The sequence below is a fragment of the Vicugna pacos genome, chromosome 28, assembly GCF_048564905.1.
Source record: "Vicugna pacos chromosome 28, VicPac4, whole genome shotgun sequence".
NCBI classification, from domain to species: domain Eukaryota; kingdom Metazoa; phylum Chordata; class Mammalia; order Artiodactyla; family Camelidae; genus Vicugna; species Vicugna pacos.
In genome coordinates this window covers 2,402,032-2,410,410 of record NC_133014.1, presented here as the reverse complement: position 1 = coordinate 2,410,410, position 8,379 = coordinate 2,402,032, and positions in this window count along the sequence as shown.

Below are 8,379 nucleotides of genomic sequence, written 5' to 3'. Positions count from 1 at the left end.
CTGGCTTCCTCCTCCTCCTGCAGAGGACAGTGAATTGACAGCCCTCACATCTCCAGCCATAAGGAATCCTTCCCCCTGGGGCCTCTCACCGCTGGGGGAGATGAGACCATCCACTCGGCATCGCGGCTGAGTCCGTCCTGGCTCAGCCTGGACACTGGAGCCCCTGACACAGCAGGAGGCTCACGGGCCAGAGCGCTGAGCCTAGAGAGAGACACGCTGGCTCAGTTTTCCAAACGCGGAAAGACAGAAATTATAGGAGCTGTGACCTCTCGAGTGAGTCAGTTTTCATCAAAATTCTGGAGCAGAGTTTTAAAATAAACCAATTTTCTTTTCTAAGCACAGCCTTCTGGGGTGTTAGATGTCTGTGGGGTTGATTTGATGGATGAAATGTCCCCACAGAACCAGGGTTGCTCGCACGGGGGCTCTGTCTTGACCCAGTTCTGTTTAAACACTTGTAAGTCAATAATTTTAGGGAAGACATAGACAAGATGCCTTAGAAACTACAGAGCACACAAATCTGGTATGGTTTGCTTTCGAGCTGAATATGAAGTAAAATTTCAAAAGATCTAGAAGACAGGCGCCTTGAGGCTTAAATATATAAAGTGGAATCTGACAGGATTCATGGAACGTCTGCACCTTAAACTATAAGATGGAGCTGAGCTGTGCACAGGCCCACGAGTCCTGCCCATCATGCGGCTGTGTTCAGGGGCAGAGCCTACCACGAACCACGGGAGCACAGGCTTCCCCAAAGTCCCGCACGGTCAGGGGGCATCCGGTTGAATGCGTTCTCCGTCCCAAGAGCTCTGGGACATCCCGTTTCCTGGCTCCTGGGCTGACCGGGCCCTTCACAAGCTCCCTCTAAGTCACCGTTTCTCGATTTAACATTCACTCGCTTGCTGCAGACCTTTGATCATTTTCCACAGCTGCAACAATATTGATCCTGAGTTTTTGCTCATTTTTTCATGTTTCTGGAGCAGGGTATGAGCCCTGGTTCCTCCCCAGCCAGCCCACATCGGCTATGTCACGACAGCCTGCATGTCAGGGACTGGCTGGGCGTGAGTGAGCTGGTGGACGGCCGGGCCCTGGGGGTACTTGGCCTGGAAAGAGGAAGTCAACCGGAGATGTGTGAGCTGTCCAAATATCGTGTTGGCCCGACCTCGCATAGTCCAGACAGAAACACAAGGAGCCCCGGGAGATTGTAGAGACCAGGATCCTGTGCAGAGGGAGGTGCCCCAGAACCAAGCCGGGAGGGTCTGAGCGGCTGCCCAGGGTTCCCACACGCAGGGCTGGGGTGAGAGCGAGGAGCTCCATCCAGAGACACAGCCTCTCTGGTCCTCCATCCCAGCTTCCATCACCAGCTGTTGTAGACCGGTCAGTCCACCCCTCTCCTCCCCCAGCTCCCACGTGGTGGCCAGAGCTGTGCTCCAGCGCTCCCGCTGCCTCCCGGCTCCGGCATGAGGGGGCTGGCTCTCTAACTCAAATCTGATCGTGTCTTTTTCCTGCTGATCAAACACATCGGTTCCTCCTGCCCATGGATGTGTTCCAGTTCTTCAGGGGAGGCCCCAGCCACCTTTTCAGACCCGGGTCCTATGTGTCCCACCCCTGCCCTACTGCCCCCATCATGCTGTGGTGGGGTCCTGGGATAGGGGGAGCTGTGGCTGGGACTCCCAGATGCACCAGGAGGTGACTTTGGAGCTGAGTCTTAAAGGAAGGAGGGTCTGCAGGTGAGAAGGGGGATCCCTGATCTTCCCTCTGGAACCCAATGTCAACCACGGGATGCTGGCCACATCTGGAGATGCTCTGGGTAGTGGTAACTGGGGGTGGGGGATACCAGCACCTGGCAGGGGAGGTAGGGTGCACAGGAGGGTGCCCTGGGCATTACCTGCAGAGACAGGTGCTCACGCGGAGAACAGAGGCCCTTCAAGGGCAGAGTAACTTTCCCATGTGGTCACTGTCGCTTCTCCAGTGCCCAGAACAGGATTCAACATGAGATCTCCGTGAATGCTGAACCAGCAGGCTCGGGCACATACTCAGCACTCGGTAAATAATCGGTGCCATTATTATGATTTCTTGTGGGCTTGTGTGGCTTCCGTGCCTAAGGCCTCCGCCTGTCTCCTGGGCAGGGTGTGGAGAGGGCAGGTGCTGGTCTTGGAGCCCAGGGGCCCCATTTGGGCCCAGCTCGGCTGCAGTTGCTGTGTGTCTCCAGGCAAGTCCCTTCACCTCTCTGAGATTCCACCTCCTCATTCATCGGGTGGAATAAAATTTGTTTTTCTTTTTATCTGTCAAACTGATGGGCTGAGCAGATATGACCATGTGTCAAAGTGCCTGTTAGCACCGAGCACCTTTCCATTATTGTCATTACGTGCTGCCTCCCGCAGACGGAAACGCTGACATTGCCACGGCCGGCACCGCACAGTGGAGGGTCCGCTATCAGTATCTTCCTGCTCATGAGGCCCTCCCTCCTTGGACAGGAGTCTTGAGAGAGTAAAGGGGTAGATGGCCTTTAAACCATATCACACAGGTCATGAATCGCTCACTGACAGCTTCTCATTTAAAATTCAGACAATATGCTCAAAATAGCACTAGTAAATTTCCTGTCTTGAGTCATTTTTCTCAGGCATACAGCAAGGGAAAACAACGAAAGACCAATAAAACAAAGACTGCAAACTGTAAGGTGGGGATTGTTTGTCCAGGGCCTGGACCTCCAGCTGTCACCACAACCACCTTGGGCGCAAGGAACCCAGATGTTTGATTTGGACACACGTCTTGCAGAGGGAGGGCATCTTCTTGGGAACAAAGCATCAGAGGCGGCGGCGGAGGTGCCCACACGCAGTGATCTGTAAACCCATGCTGGGAGGGCAGCTCCCAGCTCACCCCACCCCGGAGCACAGCGCCGCTGGCCATGGAAGACCTGCAGCATCAAAGCGGAGAGGCCCGCCCCCCCCGGGCAACTCACTCGTGCTGAACCAGGGTCGCAGCCCCACCCTCTGCTCAGCAGGGATTAAGCCTGAAAGAGTCTTGGAAATGCGATGAGCATAAATACCATCTGCCTGGCAACACCGCTCACATCTTTTCTTCTCCTTCTGGGAGTCACGTTCTCTCCTTGAATCTCAGTTCATTACTCATCCAACAATTATTTATTGGATTCTTGCTGCTGCTGGGCAGTGTTCTAAGTCTTGAGAATCTCCTGGAAAATGAGCGACAACTGCCTGTCCTCACAAAGCTTATAACAGAGACAAGGAATGGACAGACCAGATAATCAGCAGTGTAATTCAGGAATGCCATGGTGCTAACACTGTGAAATGTCGACACTCTCCAAGGCAATCAACACATTCAATGCCGTCCCGATCAAGATTCCAATGGCGTATTTCACAGAAATAGAACAAACAATCCTAAAATGTGTATAGAACCACAAAAGAACTCAAATAGCCAAAGCAAAGAAAGAACAAAGCTGGAGGCATCATGTGCCCTGATTACAAACCATCAGAGCAGCTTGGTTCTGGCCCAAAACAGACACAGCAATGGAACAGAATCAAGAGCTCAGAAATAACCACACAGAAAAATTAACTCAAAAAGGACTGAAGACTTGAATGTAAGATGTGAAACCACAAAGCTCCAAGGAAAAATAGGCAGCAAGCTCTTTGACATCACTCTTGGTGATGATTTTTTGGACTTGACATCAAAAGAACAAGCAACAAAAAAAAAATAAATGAGTGGGATGACATCAAACTAAAAACTTCTGCACAGCAAAGGAAACCACCAACAAAATGAAAAGGCAACGTACCTAATTGGAGAAAAAATGCATATAAATGGGCAGAGGATCTGAATAGGCATTTTTCCAAAGAAGGCATCCAGCTGGCCAACAGGCACATGAAAAGACGTTCCACATCACAGGGCCTGATCTCAGGGAAATGCAAATCACAGCCCCAGTGAGGCACCACCTCACGCTTGTCAGAAGGGCTGTCATCAAACAGACAAGAAATAACAAGTGCTGGTGAGGACGTGGAGAGAAGGGAGCCCCAGTGCCCTGCTGGTGGGAATGTAGACTGGTGCAGCCACTGTGGGAAACAGAATGGAGGTTCCTCGACAATTAAAAATAGAGCTACCACAGGATCCAGCAATCCCACTTCTGGGTATTTATCTGAAGAAAATGAGAACACTAACTTGAAAAGATGTTTGCACCCCCATGTTCACTGCAGCACTATTTACAATAGTTGAGACATGGAAACAATCTAAGTGTCCATCAGTGGAGGAATGGATAAAGAAGATGTGGCAGATATATATAAAATGGAGTACTATTCAGCCATGAAAAGGAAGGAATCTTGCCATTTGTGACAACATGGATGGTCTAGTGGATATTACGCTAAGTGAAATTAAGTCAGACAAAGAAAAATACTATATAATCTCACTTATATGTGGCATCGTTAAAAGTCTAAAAAAATGAGCTCATAGATACAGAGAACAGATTGGTGGTTGCCAGAGGCAGGGAGTAAGGGGTGGGAGAAATGGGTGAAGATGGTCAAAATGTACAAACTTAAAGTTATAACATATAAGTCACAGGGATGTGAGGCACAGCGTGGTGATCATAGTTAATAATGCTGTATTACATATTTAAATGCTGCTGAGAGTAGATCTTAAAAGTTCTCATCACAAGAACCAAACTTGTAACTCTGTGTGGTCACAGATGTTGACTAGACTTACTGTGATCATTTCAAATGTATACAAATATCACTATTTTGTACACCTGAAACTAATGTAATACGTCAGTTACATCTCAAAAACCGAGAGAAGCTGAAGCCTGTTAATGCACCAAGAAGAGGCAGTCGAGCAGGAGAGATGGACGGGGCCGCCCTGAGGACGCCTGGCTCTTCCGAGTGCATCACGTGTCTCCTTACGCAGTGCTGGACCCCGGCAGGTGCCTGTGTGTGTTTGTGTGTGTTACAAGGTGTCGTTTTCTGGAAAGAGCGACCAGCCTTTCAAGGACTACCTTGGAGCACGCTCCATTCTTTCTTTCCCTTAGTACCTATGAAGGGAACATCAAAAAAGCCTTTACAAAGGGTGATGTATTTTTCATGTTAACCCCGAGAAACCTCCAACCTTAAGAAGCCCATAAAGTTATGTGTGCATGGAATCTTGTTCCTACATCCAGGAAAATCATTAAAACAGTAGGAGGGTTATATTAATCAGGACTCTCAGTTGTGAGCAACAGAAGCTCACTCTGGTTGATTTAAAGAGAAATCTACAAGGATATCAAGTTGTTCACAAAATCTCCAGGAGGGCTGGAGAATCATCCTGGATGCTGCCCTGCCACAGACGATACTCAAAGCCTGTGAACCCTGCAGCTGATGCCATCCGACATGGCTACTGAAATGCGGGCAGTCCTACCAGAGATGACTAGTGAGTCCAAAACACACACTGGATTTCCAAGCTGAACATGAAAAAGAATGTAAAATATCTACTAGTACTCAAAAATATTGATTGCAGGTTGCAATGATAATACTTGGATATACCGTATTAAATAAAATGTTAGAAATTAATTTCGCCTGCTTTTTAGTTTTTTGGATGTAATTACTAGAGAAATTTAAGTTACATCATTCTCTCTGTTTTCTACTGATGGAAGCAAGGCCACTTCCCATATTCGGGGGAGGACAGGGTTGTCCCAGAAGAAGATGTCAGAGGCCGTGTTTAGAGCATCTGAGTGCCTCCTGCAGCAGCACCTGCCCCAACTGCTTCACAGCGACTATGGGCAAACTCAGCACTGGCACCAACACCGGGTAGGGAGGGACCACTGGGTCAAGGCTCTATCGCATCTAGAGGCTTTGTTACAACATCTCAAAGGGCCTGGGAGCTGCCCACCTGCTCTGGTCCTGGGAACCAGCCTCAGACCAGCTCTATCACCACACCTTCCGCTATTTTCAGGGTCTGGCGGCTGCCTTGACCCCCTCGCTCTGGCAGATGAGTTCCCCAGCTTTGCACCTGTAATTGCAACCTCCCGTCCCACCCTGACCCCGGGGCCTGCCCCCTGCAGAGAGGACCCCCTCAGTTCCCGGTGTGGTGTCCATACAGCGTCCTGGGGGTTTATGACTGAGGACACGAGCAGTTCTCATGGATAAATCGCTCCAGCTTTTCAGTCCTTCCCATCTTCCTTCCTCACGTGCTCACGTGAGCTTCTGGCACCTCCTCTTCACTGGGGACGCCCCACCATCTCCAGGTTCAGTCAGCAAGTGAAACAAAGTGCTAAAAGTGCCTCACCCAGAGGCCCCTAGTCGAAGATAAAATTCTCCTACCCTTGTCGGGGCATCCCAGGACCCACTCCATGTGCCCCCAGGAGGCAGGAGCGGTTTCTAAGGCTCCGGCTGTTAGGGACCCTTCCAGACTGCAGAGCTCTCCTCAGGAGCAGCGCTGAGCCAAGCTAATGACTCCAAGCCTCAGTCAGCTGCCAGGCTTTGTGGTGAAATTTACTTCTTAAAGATTTTTATTTTTATTTTTAAATTGTGGTAAAATAAACACAATTTAAAATTTACCATTTTAACCATTTTTAACAGTGCATATGGATGCAAAACATCTGTATTCTGAAAACTATAAAACTCTGATGAAAGAAACTGTAGACGACATAAACAGATGGAAAGATATACCGTGTTCTTGGATTGGAAGAATCCATATTGTTAAAATGGCCACACTACCCAAGGCAGTCTACAGACTCGGTGCAATCCCTATCAAATTGTGGCATTTTTGACAATGGCATTTTTCACAGAACTGGAACAAAAAAAAGTGTTAAAAATTTGTATGGAAACACAAAAGACCCCAAATAGCCAAAAAATTTTTTAAAAAGAAGAACAGAGCTGAAGGAATCATGCTCCCTGACTTCAGACTCTACTACAAAGCTACAGTAATCAAAGCAGCATGGTACTGGCACAAAAACGGACACATAGATCAATGGAACAGGATAGAAAGTCCAGAAATAAACCCACACACTTATGGTCAATTAAGCTATGACAAAGGAGGCAAGAATATACAATGAAGAAAAGACAGTCTCTTCAATAAGTGGTGCTGGGAAAACTGGACAGCTACCTGTAGAAGACTGAAATTAGAACATTCTCTAACACCATGTACAAAAATAGACTCAAAATGGATTACAGACCTAAATGTAAAACCAGACATTATAAAACTCCTAGAGGAAAACACAGGCATAACACTCCGACACAAATCACAGCAATATTTTTTTGGATCCATCTCCCAGAGTAACGAACATAAAAGCAAAACTAAGCTAATAGGATCTAATTAAACTTAGAAGCTTTTGCACAGCAAAGGAAATCATCCACAAAATGAAAAGACAACCTGGAGAGAGAGAAAATATTTGCAAAAGATGAGACTGACAACGGATTAATTTCCAAAATATACAAGCAGCTCATACAGCTTAATACCAGAAAACTCAATCAAAAAAATGGGCAGAATACCTAAATAGGCATTTCTCCAAAGAAGATACATGGCCAACAGGCATATGAAAAAATGCTTAATATAACTAACAATCAGAGAAATGAAAATCAAAACCACAATGAGGTATCACCTCACACTAGTCAGAATGGCCATTATTGAAGAGTCCACAAACAAATGCTGGAGAGGGCGTGGAGAACAGGGAACCCTCCCGCACCGCTGGTGGAAATGTAAATTGGAGCAGCCATTGTGGAGGACAGTATGGAGATTCCTTAAAAAACTAGAAAGACTTACCATTGATCCAGCAACCCCACTCCTGGGCATATCTCTGGAAAACACACACACATACACACACACACACACACACACACACACACACACACTCCTAAGACCGCCTGCGCGGTGGGACACACACACACACACACACACACACGCGGTGTCGTCCCGCCTGCGCGGTGCTGTGTGGTGGGACACGTGACGGCGCGCGCAGGCGCACTGGTGCGCTCCCGTCAGCTCGAGAGACTGCAGCTGTTTGCCTTGATGCTAAAGCTGCAGGGACTTGCCGTCGCCGCTGTTGGGACCGGTGTGCTCCTCCTCCGCAATAAAGGCGCGTCGGAGAGCCCTGCGGCTCCGTGGGTCTTCCGTCTGCCAAATCCCCAGAGTGCCTGCAGTACACCAGGGACAGGAGACCGCGGGGACCCACGCGTCATCCATAGGGACGGTGTGATACAAGGGCTCTGCCGATACTCTGTTTACTTTCTTCACCCAGGAGTGAGGTCTCCAAATGATAGGGACAGAAGGGGCCCAGGGAGAAGAGACGCAGCCTGGGTTGGGGACCCCTCTGTAACCTGACAGGGCCGTGTGCCTGATGTGCAGGGAGGCCAAACCAAAACGTGGGAGTTTGGAGCAGAGGAAGGTTTACTGCTCGGTTGAGCAAGGACACGT